The sequence below is a fragment of the Anser anser genome (genome assembly GCF_964211835.1).
Source record: "Anser anser genome assembly, chromosome: 7".
NCBI lineage: Eukaryota > Metazoa > Chordata > Aves > Anseriformes > Anatidae > Anser > Anser anser.
In genome coordinates this window covers 31,458,932-31,486,124 of record NC_139727.1, presented here as the reverse complement: position 1 = coordinate 31,486,124, position 27,193 = coordinate 31,458,932, and the positions used below count along the sequence as shown (strand labels likewise).

Below are 27,193 nucleotides of genomic sequence, written 5' to 3'. Positions count from 1 at the left end.
AGTTAATGACAATTGTGGAGATTAAGGTTGTTTCCAGACTGGTTTCATAGGAAAGCAAGGCTCACATGACAACTCTGAATGTCATTTTAATGACGGTTGAACAATTCTAGCCAATCTCTTCCAAATGTACCAGAGGAGCTTGGTTCCCAAAAAATGTACGTCCTACATTTATTTTTCCAGTTCAGTCAAAAGGAGCAGCCCAAATGTCATCCTCAACATCTTTCTGCTGTAAAGAGGAAAAACGACAGAATTTTAAAATTGCAAGAATAGACTATATAAACTCTAAGTTCTATTCACTTAGTATACATTCACTGAGAGATGCACATGTATAAGAAAGCAGGTATACAGAAATCTATGTTTTTCTTATATTTGTCAACTGGTAGATAAATCAAACCCCAGGGTTCAAGTCAAAAGGAAAATCTTTGATTATGGACAAAGGAAAGTCTCAACCTGTAGTAAGAACATGAAAAACAGTTATCTAAAAGGTTAGATTTAGTGAGGTGAATGCAAAGCAATTCCACTGAAATAAAAATCTGGTTCAAAACCTGAACAGTTGAATAGCACTTGCTGCTTCAAATAGTCCTTCAAGGAACTGTTGTCATTTTGGGTCACTCCCTTGAAACAATGGGTTGTTTCCAGACTTATGCTGGTGGCATTCATTGAACTGAAACCTTCCTTAATTCTGAATTCTGGCCCTGTGATTACTTTCTCCCTAGTGACTTCCTATATTGGTTGAAACATAAACCACTTCAATGACTGTACCCAATACTTATTTACTGTTTCTAGTATAATAATTTTTTCCCAAATAATTCTTGAACTGTAAGGATCACCTGGGGAACTCTGAATGCTCTCTATCCTGGGCATTGACACCAGATATTACCAAAAAAAAAAAATTTGATTTTGCCATAATTCTTTTTATAAGTGTTGTTTTCTCAATTACATGATTTATAGACTATTTCAGACTCAATTTCTGCATTTAAGATGCTGAAAAAGAGCAGGCCTAAAGCAAGAGGAATATGTGAGGAAAATCAAAAAGCTTTATGTTACAAAAGCAGTAAAAGAATATCAAAATCTCTTTGTTAAAGCAGTCTTTGCTGTAGCCATGAACACAGTATGTTTTTGACTTAACTTTCTCCTACCTTGGTTATCCAGGTTATCTTCATTTTTCTCTGTCTCTGGGGCAGTACCCTGACACCCAGTATCTTCTAGGTAGTACTAACAATTAACAATTAAACCAAAGGATTTATGATATCTGAGGTCCCTGAGTCCTCCTAGATATTCAGTTGTACTGAGAGGTGACTGTATATAAGGGTATTTCATCTGCCCACTTTCTTAGTTTATGAAAAGAGGGTTTTTTTGTGTTTTTTTTTTTTGATGCTACCGACCAAGAATTTTAGTGGTAAACTTCCAATAGTATATATCTGATAAATATAATACAAAGTCTTATAATTGCTGATCATACACTGGTTCATAAAGATAGTGGAATGTATGCCTAAATTGGTTTAGGGAAGGCTGATTCAAATTCCACTGAGGGGGGGAAGGGAAGTAGACCATTTTTTTGCACTTTCTTCAGTGGGAGTTTTATCAGGCTCAGAGGACATTTACGGATCACAGAATATTGAATTAGAATCATGGAATTGTTAATGTACGATATATGCATAATAGAATAGTGGTTAGAAATCAACATTAGTGTTCATGTCATGTAAAAATAATAGAAATCTGCTACTCATGCAATTTAAAGCAGGGTGAATACAAAAGAAACAGAGCAATGCTCTGGGAATTAAGGGGATTCTAACACAAATCAAAACCTTTCACACACTCTTTTTTCCCACATCATAAATGGATCAGAGTTTGAAAATATGACTGAGATTATTATGTTTGCATGAATATTTTACAATGTATAAACAAGACCTTTACTTTGTAAGCAGCTTCTGTATGGAAAAAAAATCAATTTCCCATAAAGAATTCACAGGAAGAGCTGTATGTTCAAAATGTACTTTCTATTTATTTCACCCCAAAAGATCATCTAACCAACTTCCTTTTCAGGAAGGAGGATAAGTGAAAACACATGCTTGGTCATTCAATATATTTTTTTAACTTCTTGAATTTTAGTAATAAGGAGAGAAACTTGACTCAATCTAAACTAAGGATGGATAAAGATTTTTGATACAGCTCTGAAACTTTCCACTGCTTTCAGAACAGAAGGTATAAACAGGTCTGTTTCTGCATTTTTATTTTTTATTTTTTCCTGTGTTATACCTAGAATATTATGAAGCATCAAGTATATTAAAGAAAATGATCTGTGGTCGTGGTACCTGTTACCATCACTTTTGTTTACATTCAGTTACGGACACTGGCCTAGTACTGAGCGGAGTACTCAGTACAGTGCCCTTTTGCAATATTCCTTCCTTATTCAGAAGCTTTTGCTTCTGTTCAGAGAACCTGTTTCTCATTAAAATGTTTGAGTAAAGTTCAGTTTCCTCATATATTGCCATCACACACCAAACATTTGAAGAACATCTGTGGGCTTTGCAAGACATTCTTGGATTGATGGTGGACTCCCATGCCTTGGAATTACAAGGACATTCACCAACAGTTTTGAAATGTGAATTCCCATTGCTGCTTTGAAAATGAGCCAAAAGAGCATTTTATTTTGACTTAGTAATATTAGAGAGCTCTCTACTGAGGCTGTCCAGATCTTTTGAATTATTTGAATTTAGATAGGATGAAGTAAGAAAAGCAAGCTCCTGTTCTACAGATTTAATAGTACAGAATAGTAGGTCTTCCATACAGCTGAACCTAAAGGCAGAGTTTAGCTCAGATACTTTATTGTAACATTGTCATCACCTCCTTTAGATTTTTTCTATCACTGTACATCGCAGCTGAGCAGGCTGTGTTAATTGTTCTTTTTTAAAAAACTATGAATGTAACCCCTGTTTGCCTTCTTTCAATTTTATATTTTTCTTTCTTTTTTTCCAAAAAAAAAAAATGTTGAACTAGTCAAAATGGTGCTGAAGAATTATTTTCTCTTACACAAACTATGTGTTTCTGCTACAGATGAATTTCCTCCCCAAATTCTGCAGGTGAATTTACTCCCAAATCAAACTCTTGCTACATGACACCAGCTGCACAGAATTCAAATCAATATAAAAGGCCTCATGCAGAGTTAATCTTGTTTGGGTGGTTCAGCAGTTGTATTTAGCTGCTATGTGCTGGTTTACAGAGAATACCTAGGAATTAATTTCTTATTAATGAGCATCTTGAGTTACAATATTAATGCCTGGCTCATCAAGAGAAGGTAAGTGCTGTAGAGTTCCTGTAGCAGCCTGTAAACTGTATTGTTTAATAGAAACTTCTCTCAGAATTTTCAATGACAAACTTGATGGTCTTGAAAAGATCTGAGCTTGTATCTTTGCAGTGACAGCGAAATAAATGTGATAGTTTAAAGAAGCATATGGATTATTACCATTTTTCTGTGGTTAAATGGGTAGTATGTACTTTAAACATCAGTAATGAGTGATTGAATTGTACATTGCCTGACAATGAAACTCTGCATTCAAAGACTATAACCGGTATATACTGTTTAGTGCATACTAGAGCCTTAATCAACATCTTGGAGATAATCTTCATTTCAGTATTTCCTAACAAATGTTTAGATTTGGAAATGTAACTAGTGTTTGATGCTGGGATTTGTGTCTGTTTAGGTACTTTCTTTCAGAAATCAGCACAAATTCTCCCATAGTTTTTGACTACTGGCATCAATTCAGCAAGAAGAAACCACAGGGCAGTGTTTTCCATCTGTACATTACATAGCGGAACAGGGCTTGGGAAAGGAAGCATACATAGCCACTCACTAAATCTAGCACAAGAGTGAAGAACTCCAGTGCTAAAACTTTGTAATTAAAACCTTGGCAAGATGTTAGAGACATTTTTATTTTCCCATCATTTTAAGCAATGCAAGAAGCAAAATATTTTACTGATTAAAAATGGTTTAATAATTTAAATCTCATAGGAGATATTATTTTTAGACGAGTTTTGTTACTAAATCCATAAAAAAGAAAGTCAAATATCTTGGTACATCACCCTTTAAACTGATACAGGATATATAAACACAACTTTGTTTCAAACCATTTATGAAGAACTGGTAAGTTTAGGAATAACAGTGGTGCTGTGCTTCAGCCTTGACTTCTGGCACCACCATTTGGAATGAAAGATTATTTGAAATAAACAGGCAAAAATTCCTTTAATGCTTATGCCCATGTATGACAAGGGAGAAGTCAGAGCAGTGAGTGTATGAAATGAGATTACTGTTTAGATAAGATCCACAGAATAAAAGTGGACCCTCTATTACTGTCTTTGTCTACTCATGAAACATCAGACTTCTCTTGGATTGTTTTGATCACAGAGTGGCCTGCTTATATATAACCTGAGAAGCTGAAGATAAGTTATTCTTCAATAATTAAGTCACTTTACTGATTAGGCTTGACTTTTCATGCTCAGTCTCATTTCAAAAGATGATGACAAAGGCCCTTAATCTCTTGAAAATTTTGAGAAAAATAAAACCTGCAGTAAATGGGAATAAGAAGTATGACTGGATCATTGGTTTCTAGATCAAGGTGGTGTACATCTTCAACTAGTTCTGCATTTTGTGGTGTGCATGAAGCAAAGTGAGAGTGAATTCCAGGGATAACATAAGGGAAACACATGAGGAAACCACATGAACGTGAAATTTATGTTTAAATAAGCCTTTCCAGACAAACTAATGTTTTCATAGCAGGGTCAGATAAAGACAAAGTGGTTCCTCTTCTGAAATAGGAGTTCTGTCTTTATTTTCAATGCTTTTGAAGTTGTCACCTGAACTGCTAAAAATTCATGGGAAGGCCAGAATATTGCATTATCTGAACTCATGGTTTCACATTTTTGTCTTAGTTGTGGAGTGCTGAAAGTCACTGTGGTTCGTCTGGTGAAGACCATGGGACCTTCCATACCAAGAAACATATCTAGGCTTGAGCAAATCCATGTGTTCAATCAGAACAGCAAAGGTAACTCTAGAATGGTGGCTCCTGTCTTCAAACATCTGACTTTAGAAGTAGTTTACAATTTTTTTTATTTTTTTTTTTTCTGGCTAATACAGTTGTCTGTCTGGAATATCCCATTTTTGGGAGCTAGAAATGGGTGAGGTAGTGTTTTTCTGCTGCTTAATGTAAGAGTAACGGAGTGCTTGTTTTGTTCTAAGACTCATTTTGAAGAAAGTGTTAAATAATCAGGCTGGGAGGAAAAGTGGTGGGCAATGATGACAAATTACTTTTTAAAAAGTTTTTCTAGAACTTTTAAGACCCAAATTGCAAGCTTTTCCTGGCATTTTTTCCTTGTAGAAATACATGATGATTGACAATTTGATCTTGCACCCAGGTACACAATCTTGCATTTTGTATTAGATGCTGCATTAAGGATGCATTAAAGTGGATTTGAAGAACTCTAGGTCTGTGTATTTTATTCTGAATCAGTAAAAGAGAACTGGTGAAAGCAGTAGCTATGCTGTAAATTCATTGTTGTATCCCACAGAAGGCTTTTAAGTTATTCAAGCTGTCTTTTCACAAATCTAATAATTTGTGTTGTGTGAAAAGTGATTACGTTAACTGTGAATTCTTGTCTACTTGGTGATAAGATCATATTATTTGCTCTACTGCTGTGATGAGCATCAATTGCTACCTTTTGTTACTGTACATGAAATGAGCTAACTCTAGAGATCAACAGAAAAATGTCCTTCCCACTGAAAATACAACTAGTGCTCTTGCTGGCAATAGCCATGGAGGGACTGGTGATTAATTTTGCCGGCATGACTTTGTACTATTTTAAGTTTCCTCTTCCCATGGGGAACTCTGAGCTGGTTGACCTAGTTGAATCCTAAAGACCTCTTATATAGCTAAAGAGTCAAAATGGAGCCAGTCAATTGACACAAAAGGTCAGAGATGCCATTAGGGATGGAATTGGTTAGGGATGTCTTGATGTACTAGAGTCTGTTGTAGAAAAATGTCTTTTACCAACCTGACCCAAGATGAAATTTCTCACTGAAACAGGAGAGATGTTACAGAAATACTCAGGATTAGAGTATTTGTTTAAGAAATTGAATTCAAAGCCCATGATTCAGACCAAGAATATGAACTTGAGTTTTATAAATCCTGGACAAGTATTGTCCTTACTGCTAAGTTATCAACATTAAATTTTCTGTCATTTCTCATTGCAATGTTTGATTTGCAAATCACACAACAAATCCAAAGTATCCTCTCATGTTATAGTTTTAATAGTCAGCCTATACATTACTGCATTGCTGACCTATTCTTTCTGTATTTTTACAAATGATTCTGAATAGTCTCAATTAGTCTGTTGTAGACTTGGATGGTTTCTGCTGTTTTTTTTTTCACTCCATTTGTAGCCTGTTACCTGGAAGAGTTCGGTGCTATAACCTCTGGTTTTTCAAAACATTTCAGAAGAAGTGTGGTGTGCAGAAATGAAACATGAATGTAGTCAGGCAATGTGTTGCTTTTACTTTGTGATTTATTGGAGGAAACACTATTGATTTCAGGCATCAATGACAAAATTTGTTGACAATAAATCACCTAAAAGGTATGGCAGGAATAATAGGTGGGTCAGGAACAGAACATAACTTGAGACTTAACTTGGTTCTTGTGTTTAGAAAGCAGGTTGTAACTGGTCATCTTGTTTCTGTCTGAAGTCTGGATGAAAATAGGTGGGCACCTGCAAATGATCACTTTAAATTTCTGCTAGCTTGATATAAAATGTAACATTGCCTAGAAATGTCCATTTCTCTCCATTGACTGCAGCAGTATGTTTTTCAGAAAACTTTTTATATTGTCATTAAATGTGGCTGGAGTGTTTAATGATATGGCTTTATAATTCACTGAGTATTCTGAGGAGCACTGAATTAATTTTTCAATTGAAACAGTTCATTTACCAGAAAATATCTACAAATTTTACTGCTGCTACAGTTTCTGGTGAGGAAAGCTATAAATCACCCAGCTATGTTATTTCTCTGAAAGCTACTAATCAGACTATCTGCCCATGCCCCCTGTATCTTGAGGTTATTTTGGATAGTCCAGCTCATATGGAAGATTTGTGGTATAGAATGGGTCAAATAACATGATCCATTACCTTTTCAGTAATTAAAGGTGAGGTTTCTTGACTTAAATCAATTATTTTCAGGGTTAGCTTCTTTAACTTACAGAAGCTGTCTATCTGTACAGCTACATTCTGCTGGAAGTAACTTTGGAATACTTCTTCCTTTGCCTTGAGGTAGTTAAAACAACTAATGCTCTTCATGTTTTTCACAGCATAGCCTTGGTAAGTCCTTTTTATGAGGTGATAACTTCGGGTCTTTAGAAGATCTAGGGAGTATTCTCTCTAGCTCTGTGTTCAGCGGGCAGCGTTCAAATAGAATGGAAACATCTCTTTGGTTCTGAAAGGCTGTGGAAGCAGCAGTACAAGTGTTTTTCTGTTGCAGAGTTTTTTTAATTTCTTGATTCAAAACACCACTTCTGTACTGAAAGCTTAGCTCTTTATACAGGATATTTTTGAGTGATGGGGAGATGGAAAGAGAAGCAGAGGTTTAGGATCTATCATAGCAAAACTGTGGAGCTGAATTGGATGGCTTCATAGTAGTTCTTCTCTAACGCAACTTCAAGCTTTAGAGTAAGTTGAATTTGCATAACATGTACTGGGAAAAAAAAAACACAGCAGTCTTGCTGTGTTTATTACTGTCAAAGAAATTTTGGGCTTCTTTTTAAAGTCCCAACCATAAAAGCTTCATGATTATACAATCTTTCTTCTAGGGAAAACAAATTCCTAGTCCTTGTGTTTGCAGTGAAAAGATGAAAGATGCCTTAAAGGTTCAAAAGCAAGAAATTCTGGATTTCCTACTGTTCAAGTTAACTACAGTGAAGGAAAGAATGCCTATGTATTGTACATTTGTCAGAATATTCAAGATAAAAGAAAAATCATTGATTGTTTTCCAGATAGGAAAAATAAGACATTAACATAAGTTCTTTGCTCACTGTGCTGGCATAGGATCTTTAAGAATTCCAGCAAAGACCCCTTACTTAAAGCTAGAAAAGTTTCTGAATTGCCTTTAACAGGAGAATTATAATGGGATTTTTTTTGACTATAATGAGCTGCCCAAGCGTTGTTAAATACATAATTCTGAGAAGTCATTGAAATCCTTGTTTTCACTCATACAGATTTTCACATTCTGGTTATGGTTTGGTTGTCTGAGCAGGACTTCCTCTACTTCTGTCTGCATCCCTCTCTTGCTCCACCTCCTGCCCATCTTTTTACACAATTTGCTTATCTATTTATTTCTGTGTTCCTTTGCTTTCTTCCATGCTACAAAATAAATGAACCTTTGCTTTTCTTAAACCATTGTAGTCTGGAATAAAACTATTTTTTACTGATATTTTGTGAAACACGAAAATTTCTTACCTGCTGCATTTACTAGTAGCTCTGAGTGGGAAGAACATTCAGCTAGCTTTTATAAGAGATGAGAATTTAGTGGCTATGAAAAAATTGAGAAATCTTTTTTTCCTTAAGTGTTTGATTTTTTTTAAATTTTTTTTTTTTCCTGGAGCAAAGGTCAGAAGTCTGTATTTCAGCACAAAAGGAATTTCAATGAAACCTGCTCCAAGCAATTTTTTCTATTGCTTTTTAATACTTACCCTTTAGCATGCTTCCTTCTCTACTTTGACATTTAGCTTTAATCTGTGTGTAGCCGTAAACATCACTTCTGTGCTCAGATTTGAGTCTGCCCTAGTGCCCTTGAGACAACTTGTAGAGGTGAAATGCATAAGAGGAACATGGCAACAATGTCATTGTGTCATTTAAGAACAGATCCTTTTAAAAAAAAAAAGGAACAAAGTCACAAGTATTTTATTTTTGCTATCTAAAATATTAAGATCAACCCAAAATTCCCTGCATATGAACACAAGATTTAAACTAGAAAGAAATTCAATTCATACAAATAACTTTTCACTGTAATTACACAGGAAGAGATCTGTATAGCAAGCTGCAAATGTCAAGAGTCCATTTGGCTTTTTGTTCCCAGGAGGGATGTGTTGAACACAAGTTATTTGAATTTCATTCTGAGGTAACTTACATCCTGATCCTCTCAACCAGACAATCAGAAAAGCAGGACTAGAACTGGTCTCAAGAGCTCATCTAGCATAATTCTTGTTGTCAAACAGGATCAGATGTTTCTGTAGCACTACTGTTTGATGCTCATGTAGCTTGCCAAGATTCCAAGATTGGAAGCTTCACCAAGGGTTTTGAAGAGGGATTACTCCTTTCTTCTTTGCTACAGTGTATTGAGTATATGGAGATCTGCATTATGTTCATTAGGCTTCTTTATGATCATCCTTTTCATCCATCTACTCTGCATGAGTAGATACCTGGAATATGGGTGACTTTAGATATCTAAATTCTCCTCTGTAGGCCTGATGGAGAATTTTACCTTAAAACAGTCTTGTAGGTGAAAGGTGCAAATTGCACACTTCAGAACTGTCTCAAATTTTTTCAGCTGGAAAGATGAGCTCTTTAGACCCATGTTTATTTAATGCTAGAGTACTTATCTTTAGGCCATTTTTTTAATTAGATGCGTTTACTGTAAGGCCAAGACAGTGGTGACTATTTAGTACAACTGTGTAGCCTTTCAACAGGAAAAGTATTTTGCTGGTGTAAAGCAACACATCCTAAAAATCCTGCCAGGATGTCTATTTTCAACATGATTATGGAATAAGCCACGTTGGACTGAAAGTCTAATAAGGTATAACCAACTTCAGTTTTTAATAGGGATTGGCCAGTATGAAACACTTTGTGTTTTGTCTCTTCCTTAATAGACTCCTGACTATGGTCAGGTAGGAAACACATTGAAAAACTTCTCATCCCATTTCTAGCTCAGATTGCAGAAGGAAAATAAGTGAAGAGAGCAGCAATGTTAAAAATCAGAAAAATAATTAGCTATTCACTTTTTAAGTTCTATAAAGACTACTGGGCTTTTAAGCTGGAGAGTCTGTAGAGAAAATTTGCATGAAAGTACAGATTTCCCAAAAAAATGTTCAATGGGAACATGCCAATTTCAGTAGGTTTCCTTCAGTACAGAAAAGTAATAAAAATTGTTAGTACTTACTATCTGTTACTTGAATAAAAAAAAATTGAAAAGTTATTTTTAAATTAGAACAGTAACAGTACTAACTAATTTAAACTAACAGTAGTTAGTTTAAATGCAGTAAAGGCCAAGAGGAAAGATGGGGAAGTTCCATTATCATTCAACTTTGGGAGTGGGGCAGGGAAGGAGAGCATTTAGGTCTACCCCTGAATGCTTACGCGTGGTCACACAGTGGAGCATCCTGCAAAAAAAAAAAGGGGGACTTTTTCTGAATCTTCTACAAGCAGAATCAGAATGAGCCACTTCTGCTCAGACCATAAATGTGACTTGCTTGAGGACCACCTCAGATTCTCCTTAAAGGAAGAGTTAAAAATGCACAACTCCCACAGTTCCTCTGTGGGTCTCAGATGATCTGAAGTCAGTTTGAGATGATGCCCATGCTCTCTGGAGTCATTGTGATCTGGAGAGCTTGTTTGGCATCTGCAGCTGCTCACATTTGTTAACTTCCTGCCAATTCAGGCCTTCTAAAACAACCAAACTCCATTCAGAAGATCCAGGCTGTAATACAGTAATTTCTAAGTGCTAATATTATCTATCATGAAAACCAATTAGGCTGTTTGATTACACTGGTCACTTTTGCTCTGGCTCAATGAACTCATGACTCAGCCTCTCAGTACAGATGTAAGAGGAGACAGCTTAAAGCAGAGATGCTTTAGTTTTCTTTTCCTGGAACTCTGTAGTGAAACTTCCATAGCTTACAAAGTTTCATGTTACCTGCAATGTTTTTCCCTCTATGTTAAATCCCTTTAGGACCTCATTCAGGAAAGCATTTATGTGTACACTCAGCTGGAGATACGCAAGGGGTTCTACCATCTGCTGTAAGATTTCTTAAAGGCTGACATTTAAGTGGATTTAAAGGAGCTGAACGCTTCTCAGTTATTTTGTGTGCCAGGAGACTTTATCTTCACTATAACTGATTTATGGTCCTCTGTCCTGAAAATTAGTCCATAATCCTCACTGGACGTCTTCACCGTGAAACCTTAGGGATTTTGTGGAATCTGAGTCTTCATTTGGAGCTAATCTTTGCATGCCTAGGACTATCTATTTTGATTTACCTGTTCCTACTTTCTTATTTATGTCTTTTGGGGGGGGGGGGGGGGGGGGAATGCTGAAATCAAGGGAACACTTTGAAGAGGAAAAGATTGCCACTTTTCTTAACAGTTGCCAAAGCAGTGTCAGAACACTTTACCACAACCTCATGCTTTGTCCTAGGGAATGGGATGTTATTATAGGAGGATGACCTTTGTGGTGCTCCATATGTATACTTAATTTAGGGAACCAATGTGTTACCTGTTTTAAATTAAGGAAGCCAAGAACCTCAGGAGAGTCTTCAGTAGAACTGTTGTACGCACCACAGTCTAAGCTTAGACAGCAGGCAAGCCCTCTTCTACAGTTGTACCAGTCTTTATGATAATCAACAAGTGGCTTGGAAACCCTACTACCCAGCTAATTTTCTGGAGGGCTCCCTCCTGCAGAGATCAACTATGTACCACCCAAGGAAAGAAAAATGATGTAATGTTGGACTGATAAATGCTTTTGTCATATTTAACTGGGATTATTCATTTAGCCCCTTCCATTTTTCCACGCAGAGGTTAATCACCAATGCTCACACAGCCTAAAATGTGATCTGAGTGGAAAATTCAAAATCTTTGAATTACAGCAGTTAAGGAGCCCTCTGATTTATCGTTTACATTTTTTCTACAGTGCTTGAAGGACTTTGCTTTAAAATTACATTAAAACAAAAACAGCCAGAGAGCTGTCTTATTCAAAATGTATAATTAAGACTCTATTCAGGATTTGTTTTAGTTTTTGTTGTTGCTTTTTTCCTCTTCATTCCTTGTTCTTTCAAATTCTGTTTCTTTGTAGGAGAACATTTCCTGTACTGTAAGGCAACTTGTGCTGCACCACACTGCACACCATTAAGAAAATACTTCCTCTCCTGCCAAATGGGAAGAATTTGAGGATTTCAAGGTTGAAGTTAGCTTTTGTATTTTCAGTGTATTTCAAAGATATACAATATCCTTATTATTTTAATTTATTATCTGATAGGTCACTTCTACCCTGAGTAGTAATTTTTAGTTCAGCTTTCCATGATGGTATCCAGACCCCTTTTAAGTCCTTTGTCAGTTTTTAGGCCAACAAGTATAGATATCTAACGGTATTCCTTCAGTGTGTGATTGAGTCACAGTAATCATCTGTAACTGTGGTCTTCCCCCCAGGCTTGATCAAATCCAGACTCAACATTCCTGCATAACCATTTTTATTCTAACCATATCTAATGTAAATTGTTCAGTCTGCAAATTTTCTTTAAACCAGGTCAGGACATGTGCTACAACTTTTGCAGCACTATGTGTTGAGAAATGAACGTCCACCTCTGTCTCAAGAGATGCAGACCTAAGCCAATAGCCCCCTATTGTAGCTGTCTATCCAATATGTTATGGCCACGTTTTCATGTCAAAGGTCAGCATATCTTCACATACAGCTACCTGGTCAGATGTGAATGTTTGAATGTCTATATCAGTTACTATACTGATATGCCTTGGCTAATATCACTGAAGCTTCTGGCTTTAAGCTTGATGTTGTAGCTTAGGCTCAATGTGCTGGAAGAGTTGTGGACTGTGGTTCAGGTAGTGCAGGTCTGGAGTGGCAGGCTTTGCCAGCAAAGTTCCCTTTCCTACTCCATCAAGAAGGCATCAGAACATGGTGTTGTTTCCATGACCTCTTCTCCAATTCTCTCTGCGCTTTCTCAGAATGTACTTCTTATAACTACAGCTCCCCATTACTCACTCAGGTTGATAAGTAGAGACATGCACTTCATCTGCTTTTGTGTTGTTCCAGAGCCTCTCCTGAGAAGGTGGCTTCTTGAAATATGTCCTTCCTCAGCACAGATGTCATCTTTCATCAAATCAACTGTTATCCTGGCTGCTGCTGTGATTTACAGATTTCCATCAACTCTGTAGCAGTCAGATGCTGTTTATTTGTTGATTTAGCAAGAAGTTTCATACATATAAACCAGTCTTTTCAAGGTAGCATGGAAAATATCTAACATCACTGATATGAAGTAAATTTATTATTTTCTCTGAATAAAATAATTAAAAGGTCACCCCGTGGCCCACTGTTGAGCACCAGTGACCTCACTTCTGCTCTGTACATAGAACTTGATGTTCTGGTCTCCAGCCACTTCTGGGCTGCATTGCATTGATCACCTCCATAATTCATTTTTCCGTGAATGAAATATTACTGCTTTGCTGCCAAAGGAATTGAGTGATATTCCTGGTGCTGATGCTTAAGAAATATCTTTAAGATCTGAACTCTTCCTAACCAATGGATAATTTATTTCCTTTGCTGGCTTCCAAGAAACTCTCTGACAATAAAATACTGTTTCTGCCTTTTGATATTAAACATATCTTCAACAGTTTCATTGCTTTATCAGCTTCATTATGTTACTCAGTGAGCTGGTAGCATATCAGAAAAACAAGGGTGATCTGTATATATAACAAATTCTAAACATCCTCTTGAAGTTCAAAATGAAGAAAATTAGTTAAAGGAAGTTACCAAGTATGCATGGTTCAATTTTTGATAATGCACAATATGCAGTCAATAATACAATGAGTCTCTTCTGTTTTTTCTAATAGTCATTTTTTTCCAGGCAGAGCTGTTTGTCTTGTATGTGACATATTCAGAAAGTTTTCTGCTGTCTACTTATTTCAGTGAAAATGAACCATAAATTTTAAAGTAAGTGCTGATGAATTCAACCTCAAAAGTGCAGGTACTTTTTAGTTTGCTAAGAAATTGATCTTGCTCCATCTGCTCCACAGTTCAATAATGCTCCAGGATTTTTCAGAAGGTTAGGTGGACCACAGCATTGTGGCTTGGATGCTGGTAGCACATGGTGTTCTCTGCAGACCCACATGTGTCAGGGTCTGATCTAATACACAGCTGCAATGAATGCAGGGGACTCCATGACTGACAAAATTCCTCTGAATTCTACATCCCACCTGAATCAACCACTTTAAAAATAATCTTTGGTTTATTATTTGTGTGTGTGTGTGTGTGATACCTGACCTAGACAATCTTCAAACAGGGAAACAAAGGAAAAGTGTCTTCTCAGTTCTTTAGTGAGATGCTTCTGTCCTTCAATACCCTTATTCCTTTCTTTCTGGGGTGACTTTGTCAATCCTTTAACATCTAAAGACACAAAATTCTGAGGTTTGCTAAACAAGTGGAAATTCTGTACTGACTTGCAAAGCTGCAGATTTAATACTGCTATCCAGAATCCAAGCTTTGGGGTATTTACCATTGTTCTTGAAGTCGTAAGCTTCTTTTCTCCAGGGGCAGAAAAGAACAACATTTCCTTCTGAATCATTACATTCAATAATTGAAGATCTAACATGCTAAGTAGAGTTTCTTTCTCTGGAAGCAAAAACAATTCCTGCAGCCAATATATAAGGCTAAATAGCAAAGTGTCTCATTCCACTTACTCTAATGCTTCCCTGACTGAATTTTCTCAGATTTTACCATATTCTGAGTGGATTATGAATGTGGTTAAAGTTATGGAAGGAAGCTGTCAAGCAAAACCAGCAAGACAACTTAATTTCCCAAGTGTGTTTTTTTTTATTTCATACAAAATCTTAAAAAAAAAAAAATCAAGCTATACAAAATTCTGAATACCAAGTAAAAAAAGAAAACTAAGTTCTATCTCTTGACTGTAGTGCTTTTGGAAGTTTTCTGGGTGGTTCTGGTATTTTTGTCCCACTAGCTGTATGCAGTTTATATAAAGAAGGAATGAAAGGGTCTTTTAGCTTTAACTTGGGTTATTCATGGACCGCATCAGAATACAAAATTATCCTACATAGCCCATATAGCAGTAAGCCTGATTTTTTTGGGGCTTGGTTTAAAAAGGTTTAGAAAATGCCTTGTAAGAGTTGCTATAAAGAATTTTATTAAAAACTGTGTCCTCCAAGAATACAGCAGTCGGAGGAAGAATAACACCCTTGCCTTGATAATGTGCTCAAATCTTTACACATTGTTATGCACTAGCATCTAAGTCCAAAGACACCTGGAGGGTAAGAAATTTCCTGTCCATTAAGTCAAAAGCATGGACTCTAATCTAAATATTGCCAGAGTCTAAGAGGGTTTAAAGGTCTAATTATCCATTTGGTAGTAGTAGTTCTGAAAGGAAAGCTATTGAGCTAGAGCCAATGGGCCAGGGGAAGAATGAGAAAACCTTCATCACCATCACCAACCTGATACTGTGTGGATGTCTGTTTTTGGAAGAGTATGGGAACAGTGTCCCTAGAGGCAAAGATCTTTTTTGCTTGAAAAAAGGTGACATAGCTACCCAGACAATAAAGCTCCTGATAATACTCTTGTGTAGGAATTGTTAAACCTTTATAAATTCAGTTGTATGCCCATCACAGGAATAAGCAGCTATGTACATCTGAGTCCTCTGCTCTTTATAAAGTTTTAACTGTGTGGGGGTGTGGGGTTTTTTTGTCTTCGCTTGTAGAAACTGCATTTCCAGTGCTTGGCTGCATCTGTCTTTCTCCAAGTGAAAGATAGGTTCAGAGCATGTATACTCTTGGTCTTGCTTAGCATAGCAAATCAGTGTTGAGACACTTGAACAGACATCTGACTGCAGGAGAGAGGTAGAACGTGAATAGGCTGCTTTTCTGGAAACATTTCTTCTGTTTCCAACACATAGTTATGTCCAAGCACATGACAGAGAAAAGACTGCTCTAGAACCATCTGACTCACATTCACAGGACCTGATTTTAATTTAAACATCTCTGAGATGAATCTAATGTGAGACTTTCCCTGAAGCGGAATGACAATGTTTAGGACTGTTACCAGTCCTGCTGCAAACATCCTGTGTCTACAATTGCATCTGAGACATGTAATCGCCCACATAGTTGTACCTCTATATGTAAGAGGTGGAGATGGAGCTTCTGCTTCTCAAATGAGCATGGGGCTGCTGAGCAGGAAATGTATTATCCAGGCACAAGATATCGGTTGGTCACTAACCCTCATCAATTCATTAGCTTAGGCTAGTTGTGGGTGTAGACTGTCAGAGCTGAACACGACTGGTTACACTGGGGCTGTGTGAAGGCTGTCCTGGCAGCTCTCAGTTAGGTGCCCTCAACAGAGGAATAAAGGGAATGGAGGATCCCTTCCCAGTCCAGCATGATCTGGTACAGTTAACATGGAACAGATAACAAGGTTATTGCTGATCCAGGACAGAGTTTTCCTACCATTCTGCCCTCTCCTTCCTAAAGCAGAAGAGAATGACCTCTGCAGCTTGCTGAGCCAGCATCCCTTTTCTGTGCTGTGAATCATCACAGCAAGGGCTTCCATCTGCAGGGAGCAAGAATCCTGGCACAAGCTGGCACCTTGCAGTAGTAGGTCAGTGTGCAGTGGCACAGAATGGAGAAGGGACAAAACAACACAGGAGACACAGCAGCTCTTTACCGGGGCGGGGGGGGGGGGGGGGGGGGGAATGTTGAATGAAAAAGGAAATCAGTCTCCAGTCTAGATGTAATAATATATCACTGGAATAACACCCAAGAGCATTCCCAGCCTGTACCCAGCTGAAAATGTCCACTTCATTATCCGCTTCATTATAGTCCCATAGATAAGCCATGAACATGCTTTTGATCCACTTCTTTTTCTTGCCTATGTCCTGTGAAAAAAGTCTGCAACTAAGCAGCCAAATATTTTTACTGCTGTGGGTTTGTGGTCAGCATTTACTGGAGTTGATAGAAAATCTCCCCTTCACTTCTGTGGATGTTGGATGAGACTTCGAAAAAGTGGCATTTAAAAGAGGGAAAAAAAAAATTAAGAGTGTCTGAGCTAATTAGATGTGCTGGCATGTGTACTGTTCCCTCCATCTGCCATGCTTCAGACAGCTATATGACTAGGAACAATAATTCTTCACAGTCTCATGGCAGATACCATATGGCTTCAGAAAAATCCTCTGGCCCTGACTCCTAATGGTATTGGACTACAAGTTTGTGTGCTCTAACATTTTTGTTACATCTGATTTCACATTAACCAGTTCAAGTTTTACCTGTGATTCTTTCTGAATTCAACAGCGGATTGATTTTAATCAGCTTTTGGGTTCCAAAGTAGCTGGCCAAAATGTTATAAATCTAACATCTGAACAAATTGCCTGGCAAAAGAGATGTAGGAGATATCATTATATAAGTAACATCACTAGAAAAAAGGCCCAAACTTCTTCAGGAAGCATTCTCCACTTCCTTTCCTCTTTAGATGGTCCAGTTATGAAACATTGACTTCATTTACTTGGTTTAAGTTTGCACAGTCATTCTCTCTGTGCCTCAAAGGATAATGCATAGAACTTGTCAAAATACGCACATTCAGAAGATAATAACAAAACCTGAATGTGGGTATTCATACAAAATTAGTTCTGAGGTTTTGCATTTAAGACTCCTTTTCAAACTTTCTCTTTCAGCAAGGTTGTAACAGACACAGAGGCTGTAGACAACAATCTGCAAAAGTTATAGTATCAAAGATTGTTAAAATCAAGCAGTAATCAGGTTAGTTCATCATTGCTAAAGAAATGAACCCAGAAACTGGTCAGGTTAAATGGTATTCTTACAGTGATTAAAAGCTTTTTTTAATCCCTTTTTGGCTCTGATACCAAACAAAGGCAAATAGCTTCTTGGAGGTCTTCTTGGAGGAATTCTGCCTTAAGTGCAAGTTGACTCAAGGGCGGCCTTTCCTTCTCATGACTCTGCATAAGCCACCTGAAAATAAGACAAACTGTCTTATTTGTTCTAAGCTACCGCTGTGCCATTCTGTGTCTCTGTCAAGTGACTTTATCTTTCAAGCCTCAGTTTCCTCAACAATCTTTGAATACCTGGAGGTTAGCGATAGAAGGACAACTGGGAGGACTTCTGTTTAGAAACGGGTTGTTTACCTTTACTGCAAATGAAGTGGTCGGATTCAGGCCTTTCTAGAAGGACCTTGAAATCCAAAGCTCTGTGTTTTCCTGCACATTTCCGGCAGTCTTGCTAGCATCTCACTGCTTGTTTTTCTGTCATTTATCAACCAGAATGCAGATCCATAAAATCATTTTCCTTTCGGTGAGCCATTTGAGGAACCAAGAAAGGAAGAAGACAGTAACAAGACTATACTCACCCCTACAGGGACCTGCAGTTTCCTAGAAATTGGACCCAACTTCCAGCATCTGGTATTTAGTCAGGAAAAGAGCTTCATTAGAGTTTTGGTTGAGAAACAGATGGGATGGTTGTTTCTCTGAGGAGCTGGGGGATTGACAGAGACATAAATGCTTGATCAAGGCAGGCAGGATGCTTAGGGTGGAGACAAGGGGCTCTCAGGTGGGATTCCTATGCAAAGGGATTTAGAGTAATGAACACTGAAACAGGGAGAGGATTTGTGTGCCTCACGAAGGTATGATGGGAAAAGAGGGGCCCAGGCGGTCACCCCAAGGAAAAGAGGAGATGTCTTGGTTCGGTGCCACCAGGCTGGGGACTCCAGGGAAGCGTGGAGATTCTTCCCTCATCATAGCTGTGCTCATGCCTGAGGGATGAGGGCTCTTGCAAGGGCGGAAAAGCTTTAGGCAGCTCAGTGGCAATGGCAGTGGTAGCAGCAATGTGAACCTTACAAAGTAACTCCCTATTCCACGATGAGGGTAGTGGTGGGAGGCAGCAACCACGGCAGTGGCCACTGCGGCCTTCCCAGACTCTGCTGAAGCTTTGTAAGCACTAGGAGCTCAGAAGGAGAGCAGAAGTTTTTCATGTGTCACTGAGATCCTCAGGGAAAAAAGCTCTCCAGGGGGGCTGATATATCTGAATAATATTTCAGTATTTCTTGCTGTCAGTGGAATGGGAGGTTTTTTTTCATTGAGGCCTGTTGGTGCCTCATGGTGTAACTGGTAACAAGTACTTGGTGTCAATTAAGAGTCCCAAATGCTTCCTTTTCTCTGTGGAGGGGGTATGGCAGGTACTGGCCACTGTAGTCGTGGAGGTTCAATTTGCAGAGGGGAGTAAAAGGCAGCCCTTTTTTTGTAAAGGGAACTGAATGCCTTGCCAGCAAGCATGCATCTTGATCTAGTCCATGCTGCAGTTTGAGCCAGTCAGGGACTGATTTTAATTTTAATGGATTATGTTTGCTTCAGGGATTTAGCAAAAGTCAGAGGCAAAGCAGGCATGCTGGTTCCCTGATGTCTTCACCAGCTTTCAATGCATTCCTGCAATGCCTCCTCTCTGACAAAAGACATTCATAAATTAAATAGTAATGTCAGGGAAGTTACAAGTGTCTGACTGCCAAAATCAGAAGAGAAATTACAATGATATAATATCTCAGATTGCGCTCTGGTTTATGCTTTCCTTGACATACATGCTACTTGGACCAAAGGATGCAATACTGTGACCACCTCTGCTTCATCTCTGAAGCTCTTATTCTTTGCCTTGATTTTTTTTTTTCCTTTTCATGAACAAGGTTTTCTAGACACTGATTTATTTGGGCTGTTGTCTCTCAAGTAGATGTAAACACAGGGAAAAATTATCCTCAGGACAGTTTAGCAGAGGTTTTTCTCTGTGAGTAAAAGGGCTTTAGAAGACCGTTCCTACTGAGTTTATTGGTTTTCAGATGGAATCCAGGGGCCATTTATAAGGAGATTTATCTAGAGATTGCACACTGAGAAGGGACTGTCACGTAGAGACCGTGATTCACTTCTCTGTCAGTTTGCTGGCTGGAGTCTGCTGCATGGAATAACTCTTAACCTAGTTGTATCATTCACAAATATCAGAAAAACAAGGCAAAACTAAATACTCCCTCCCGAGCCACAGATGCTAGCAGAAACTGGTAATAGATGCAGAGCTTTTTCCCTTCAAAACTATGCATTTCTTATGATCAGTGATTAAAATCTTTAGACTTTATTTTCAGTCAGTACATTAAGTTTTCTAAAATTCTTATTTTGAACACTAAATGTATTATGTAACATTTATTTCCTGTGTCTGGTGCTTCACATCTTGGAGGTGAGGTAAAGAATCATAGTAAACTCTTAAAAAGAGGGCTTTCTTTGCCTTTTTTTAACTAAGTAGAATTCTAAGTGTGTGTCAAAAGAACAGAATGTATTTCACTTGTAGAGGTGGACAAACCAAGGCAAAAATAGTTGATGAGGTTTACTTGGAAGTGATACAGTACAGAACAACAAGGCATAGCTAGAAACAGAGTCCAGGAGGATGCTGGCCTGTGTAGTGATAAAGTTGTATCTCTTTGTGAGGCTTCTCTTGCTTCTTAGATTTACAGGTTACTCAGTAGTATTCAGTGATATTGCCATTTATTGCCTTAGCTTCCAACAGTGGGGGAGTGGGAGGTATTTTCTGCAGAAGGATAGTTATAGACAAGTGAGAAGTGCAACTGAGGGACTGAGAGAAAGGGTCTTTTAAAAAGTTCTGCTTACAAAGAATCTGTGTACGTTATTGCAGAAATAAAGCAGTAGACTATGGACACTAGATTGTAGCATAAAATAGCTAATAATACACTTGCAGCTTGTAACTACTTCCTTCTATAAAGAAGAACAAAAAACTCTTCTCCGGTACTGCACCTGAACCACACGTAATTTAATATATCATAGGTCAAGAAGAATCAGCAGGACATATGGTTTGGAAGGCTAGAAAACAAAGACTATCAAATTTTGTCCTGTTTCTCCTGTTGAGACTAGTAGACTCAATTTGACAAAAATTTATCTTTTCAGAAGACCTGTGGTGCTCAGAGGAGGATTTCAGAAACAAATAGGCTAGCCTTTGTAGTTTTTACTCTACCTGAAGTTTTATTCTGTATTAAAAATGTGTTCTAAATTTAATATTAAATATGTTTCAAATTCAAATATTTCAGATTTAATCTTCTGTATTTGAACTTCCACATTTGAACTTTCCACATTCAAAATAGTATTATTTCAGTGAGTAAATATAGTTTTTCAGATTGCATCTATATATGGCTAAAGATATCTGAACTTCTTTTGTTTGGCAGTCAGTCTTGAAATTGTCTGCCATTTAACCTTGCAGGAAGAGATCCTGAGATTTTTGCCACTCCCAGATGAGGTTTTGATTCATGCTTATGTCCTGAATCTAAAAATTAGCCAATCTCTGAAGTGCTCATATTCCTGCCAATTCATCTTCAAAATTACCACAGGTTATACTATTTTTTTTCTTAGTAAGTTCCCTTATGCCTTACTGTAGAAAGATGAATTTTGTATATCTACCCATCTAAATGCATTGTTCTCATCATTCCCTCTGTTGATTGTTATCAGAAAAAAAAAATCACAATGTTTTCCAGGAGACTAGATATTTGATTTGTATTTCAGGAATAGAAATAACAAACAGAAAAAAAAAAAAAAAAAAAAACGCAGACGTAAATAGTCCTGATTGGAAACTGCATACATCAGGGGAACCATAAAAGCATAGACTGCATATATCTCTTAATCATGGTTTTATATTCTGTTCAAGTCAGCAACAACTGGAAGTCTTTGTTATATGGTAACTCTTTGGACATCTTTTTTTTTTAATGGCACTGATCTCAAGTATCTTATGGTGTGCATTGGTCAACAGTACAGATCACCCCTAATTGACACACATTAGATTATGAAGTTAATCTTCAGGTGGCAATGTAGAGAATATTTTTGTCACTATCTTGGCTGTATTTGTTCTACTTGAGACAAATGTTTCATATAAAGGCAGTAAAGCTAATATCACACTCCTTCAGGAGGGCATTTCAAACTTGACCTATAAAATGAAAGAAAAAAATACTTGTGCAGTTGCAAGGAGAAGTCAAACAATATGTTTAGCCAGTTACATATTCTGAGGGGAGGCTTGTCAGGGTACACAAGGGTCGGGTTCATAGCCCTTTCAATCTCTGTTTTTCCCTGGGAATTTATCAGTATTTATACCATTCAGTGATAGCTGTAACAGCAGTAGAGATGTTCAGTAGAAACAACCTTGAAAGCCTGATCTACAAATTTTAATGATTTTTGCCTCCTCTTGTGAAAACTGATGCTAGCTTTCAATCAGATATTCAAACCATTTTCTTTATCAATCCTCTATTTCTAGGGTTGTAATAGAAATTTGATAATTTCAATTGATTATCCTTTCATGGAGGGAAATAAGAGATGGGTGCCTCTATCTTCTGTCCCAGACTGAGTCTGAAGCCCTTGCTCTTGATGATCAGCCTGCCATGAACTAGTGAGCTTGGTCAATCATTAGTTTTCTGTCTCCTTGGTACTGCTATTACATCTGATTTTTTTTCATATTATCTCTTTTCTATTTTATTTTCACAAGAAAGTACTTCTGTGTCCCCCAGTGCTATTCAATAACACTGCTGTTCTTAATACGTTCTGAAAAGCAAATTGTTGGGAGCAGTTCAAAGTGATAATTAAGTGGAGCCAAATCTAAATCAGTCTTTTAGAAGGACAAGCTTATGTTACCTGTCATTTTAGCTATATTTCCCTGACCCAATTATATAGGAGAGTAAATAAATAAAGTGAGAAGCTACAACAGAATTCAGGAAATGAAAGAACCGGGAATTGCCTTCAAGCCAGATATAGTTTCCGTGTGTGTATATATATATATGTAAAAATTAGGTTTTTCCCTACAATTAGGCAGACTTTCTGAAAGGGCAGACCAGATCCTTTCTGTCCAGGGCAGAAGTTGAGCATGTCAGCACACATTCAAGGATCTTGGCCAAGTGCAGAGGGCAGCTGGAGTTGAGAGGCAAGTTAGAAGAGCTCCATGAGCTTACAATTGTCAAATGGTGATAAAACATTACTTAGTGCTGTGAGTTGTACAGCTTAGCAGGAAACTGTGAGGTGTCGTCATCTGGGCTGCAAGAAATGAATGGCAATTTTTTTTTTTAGCCTGAAAGAGAGTTGATAATGTATCAAGGGAAAGTGAGGAAAAGCCTGTGTGTGTGTGTGCCTCTACCTGTGTTATTATACCTGTGGTGTGTGTCGCTTCAGACTTAAGCTGCTTTGACAGCCTCAGTGCCAGAACACACCAAGTGCTGGACATGCTCAGTCCTGACAGCAACAGGGCAAGTTTTGAAATGCCTGGAAGGACAGCTCTCCAGCTCAGCTCTTCTGCCCAACCGGAATCAGCTTTTCAAGGGCTCTTTGCTCCCTTTCAGGTACACAACTCGACAACTGGCATCTAATGAACCAAAAGCTTCTGAAAATCTCACTACTGACTTTGCCAAGCTGAACTCTACCCGTGAGGTCTGTGAGTCCCGCTACCAATGTCCTTACTGAAGCAGACCATTTTTGCCAGTCTTGGAGGTTGTTTCACCGATGTGAGCACTTAGCCACCAGAAGCAAAACTGAGAAGAGCAGCTGTGTTCTATTAAAACTAGAGTGCAGCCAAAATAGCCTTTTGAGTATGGCTTCATTAAGACACAGGTGACTGAAATCTTGATCACAACTCTTCTCAGAACAAACAAACAAAAACTCAATTTCCTATTTGTTGCCTGATTTCAACTGCAGGGTGTGAAGCTGGTGCTATTTCACAGATACTGTGCATGGTATCCATTTTCACAAAGTGTATTAGATCCAGTATCCACTCCTTACAGCCGCAAATTGTTTCTGTGCCCTATTTCTGTATGCTGTTAGTAAAGAAGGATTAAACCACTAAAACAAAAAAAAAATACAAAAAAAAAACCCTCACATTGTATAAAACCTTTCTGGAACGCTATTGCTGCTTGTAGATTGTATCACTGAGTGGTAGAATGCTTATAATGGTTGTATGTAAGCGAAAACATTTAAGATTTTTGTAGAGGAAGTATTAAGGGGGGAGAAATCTGATAAATTCATAGGTGTTTTTTTTTTTCCTTACTGGGTGCAAAAGCAAAGCTTACTGAAGTCATGGTATATTTCTTATTTGAAGCCGGTGGAATCTTGGTTCTTTCATGAAACCACAACTTTTTTTACAAGCCCTAATCAGAGACAGAAAATCTCTGTGGCTGAAGAGAAGAGCACTAAGGGTTTTGTTTGTTTGTTTGTTCTTAAATAATAATAATAATTGTGAGTGTGACCCTGAAGGAAGACACTCCCAAAGCCACACTGAAAAGACTGCAAGAGGGCTAACACTAAACCTGAAGAATCCAATCTCTTGCACTGTCTCTAAGCATTTGACAGGACTGCTATCATCAGTATACTTGGCTTTAAAAAATTAATTACTGAGTATTATGCTACCTTCCTGCCATTCATTCATTATGGGACAGACAGCATCTCATCATCTTATTAATACAATCATTGCCATGGTTGTGGCATTATGGTGAACAATGAACATGAAATATATGAAGAGGGGTTAGATTTGATACAAACACAGACAGATTACAGTCTAATCCATTTTGCAGAATAGGATCTCATGTGGAATTCAAAATTAAGAAGATACTAAAGCATAAATCACTCTGAGCCTGTGCATTGTAAATAAGTCTTCCCTTAAGAAAAAAAGTTAATTGTATCATTAAAGATGTTTGTTTTTTCATGGAACGTATATTTAAAAAAGTGAATATATTATTATTATCTCTGTAAAATATATATATATTACAAGTAAAAGGAAATATAAAATATGCTAGCCTAAATTCCTCTCCCCAGTGGATAATACCAATTTCCTACTGATTTCACTGGGGTCTCAATTCTCCACTATATAAATTACTGAATTCTGTGGTCACAATCAGTGTTGAAACCTCTCTTGTGGCTATTCCAATGGCTGTTGGTGTGAGAAGTATGTAACATCCTAGTGGCATCCCTTTTTGAATGCTCTAAGGTATATGGGTGTTAATATTGGGAGAGGGCAAGACAGAGCTGTCTGGAAATGGGGACAGCTCTTAACAGGAATTTACTGAGGCAGCATGAGCTGCCTGGGCTTTTTCAGAGTCCTATATCAAGACCTGACAATTTTTATAAAAAAATGAGTCCTTCAAAAAGGCAGCTGTTCTCCCTTCTTTCCACCTAACCTCAAAGCCTAGAGAGCTGACAGTCACTACGTGTTAATTCCTACATCTGGGACTGGTCTTTCCTTTAGACAGCATGGTCTGAATTATTCCTAGTAAAAGAACAGCTTTAAAAAGCAACCAGCCAAGAACTGCTTTATATTCATAACAAATTTAAATCTAGGGAAGAGTATGTACCGTACACTCAGTATCACAGCAGACGGTACCTGTAAAACATATACAAAAGGTGTTGATGTCAGAGACGTGCAGCAGTATACAACATGAGAGAGTTTCTTGGGCGGTGGGAAGAATTACACTCTTTTGACAAAAGTCTCTCGTTACATGGAGGCTGGACAAGAAAGTCACAAGAAACCTCATTTTGGTGCAGACATAAGCAAAGCCAACCTTTTGCAGAGCTTAGACTTGGATTTTGCTGGCCATCTGGTTGGGTATTATGCATAATGGCATCCTTTCCAAGTAAGAATGTGACTTCAGTGCTTAGGTCAGAGATTTATTTGTTACCTCTTTCCTATTTGAAGAGAAGTGACTATTTGATTTGATAAAGTTGGCAGCTATTTCTGGACACTAAAGGAGTTTTTCTGAGCTGGAGATATTTCAAAGTTATTTGCATTTATCTTTTATAATTAAATGTCACTAGTTTAAACAAGAGAAAAAAAATGTTGTTTTTTGGGTGGCCTAAGTGACTGTTAATATCTTCCAAATGACTCATGGGGAACTACAATATGTTTGAGGGCAAGGGAAGCCCTTCCTCCTGCAGTGGCTCCAGCTGTTTCATCCTCACTGCCCATGCTTTGCTGTCTGCCCAGGTTTCCTCTGGCACTCAGAATTAAGCATGGGACTTCCACAGGAAAGTTGTTCCTGTGGACAGTATATTTGTCAAAGATTAGGTGAAGCTGTTTTCTCCAGACTTTTCCATGGGGGGTTAAGGTGACAAAGAACATTAATTTTTCAGCTTTAAAACAAGACTAATAGCACCTGCCAATCTCGCAGGAGTGTTATGCAGATAATTGCATTAGGACAGACAGATATACTGTGGAAATGGAACTTGGCATCTTAAAAGTTCAGCCCAAACTAATGGTTGCAATATCAATGTCCTGTTGATCTTATAGCTCATGCTAGATCTTCTTGCCATGTCTCTAGTAGTATTAACAAGCTAAAGTCAGCTCAGATTTGGTTCCCCAGGCTGCAGACATTCCAATGTAAGTTCAACTTTTTCCACTTACCTTTATTTCTGAGTTTCAGGGCAATGCAAGGAACCTAAAGGTGATTGTATAGAAACCTATGTTTCTCATTTTCTATCTTATTCTGGGCAAGTTCTTCCTTTGAAACAAATGGGAGAGACACACAGTATGTTAATATATACAGCCTAAAAATTTAATTTTTTGAGTCAGTGAGGAAGCAGGTTCAGAGATTCCCATAAAGATACAACTGTGACTACAAAACTTGTTAGCAACAGAAGTGAGATCATCTGAGACTACTGATACAGGAATGATTCAAATAGTTCAGGTTGACCTGAATTTTTAGAAATGAAGATAAAACGAGATCACAGTGACAGATGCTTTAGGAAGGATTTTTGGCTAGGATTTTCAGTGTTTTCCTATTTCTTTTGTTTAAAAAAAAAAAAAAAAAGCTTTCAGTATTTTCTAGCTGCAGCATTAACCCTTTTTTTCATGTCCAGGTCTTGATAATTAACAAATAAAAAGGATTGTGAAGAGAAGAGAAACAGCCAGTATCAGAGAAACTCCCAGCAGAACTCTCCGTAAATAACATGTCTCTTAAACTGACTCATCAGTGTCTCTGAAAAATCTCACTTTTGTATCAATAAAAGGTTCAAAGATATTGAACTAGAGAGAAACTTGACAAAGATATTAGCACATTGTCTGAAATTGCAGCCCTGATCAGAGTGTTAAGTACAGTGCGGTGTGTGAGGACAGGCAGGGATGCGGCTTTTCACCACTAATTAAGAAA

General features: G+C 37.7%; 1 long non-coding RNA gene across 3 annotated transcripts in view; it reads left to right on the top strand.

Annotated features, from left to right (window-relative positions):
• The window catches only part of LOC310902335, a 194,681-nt gene extending 167,793 nt beyond the window's left edge, over positions 1–26,888 (top strand). Inside the window, exons 1-3 of one of the 3 annotated variants that reach the window (XR_014586643.1) lie at positions 3,156–3,298; positions 4,930–5,042; positions 23,402–26,886. This is a non-coding gene — a long non-coding RNA (uncharacterized lncRNA). Of the gene's footprint in view, positions 1–3,155; positions 3,299–4,929; positions 5,043–23,401 lie in introns of those variants that run through there. The other 2 variants (XR_014586641.1, XR_014586642.1) reach the window with 2 other exon arrangements.
• The last annotated feature ends 305 nt before the right edge of the window (positions 26,889–27,193 follow it).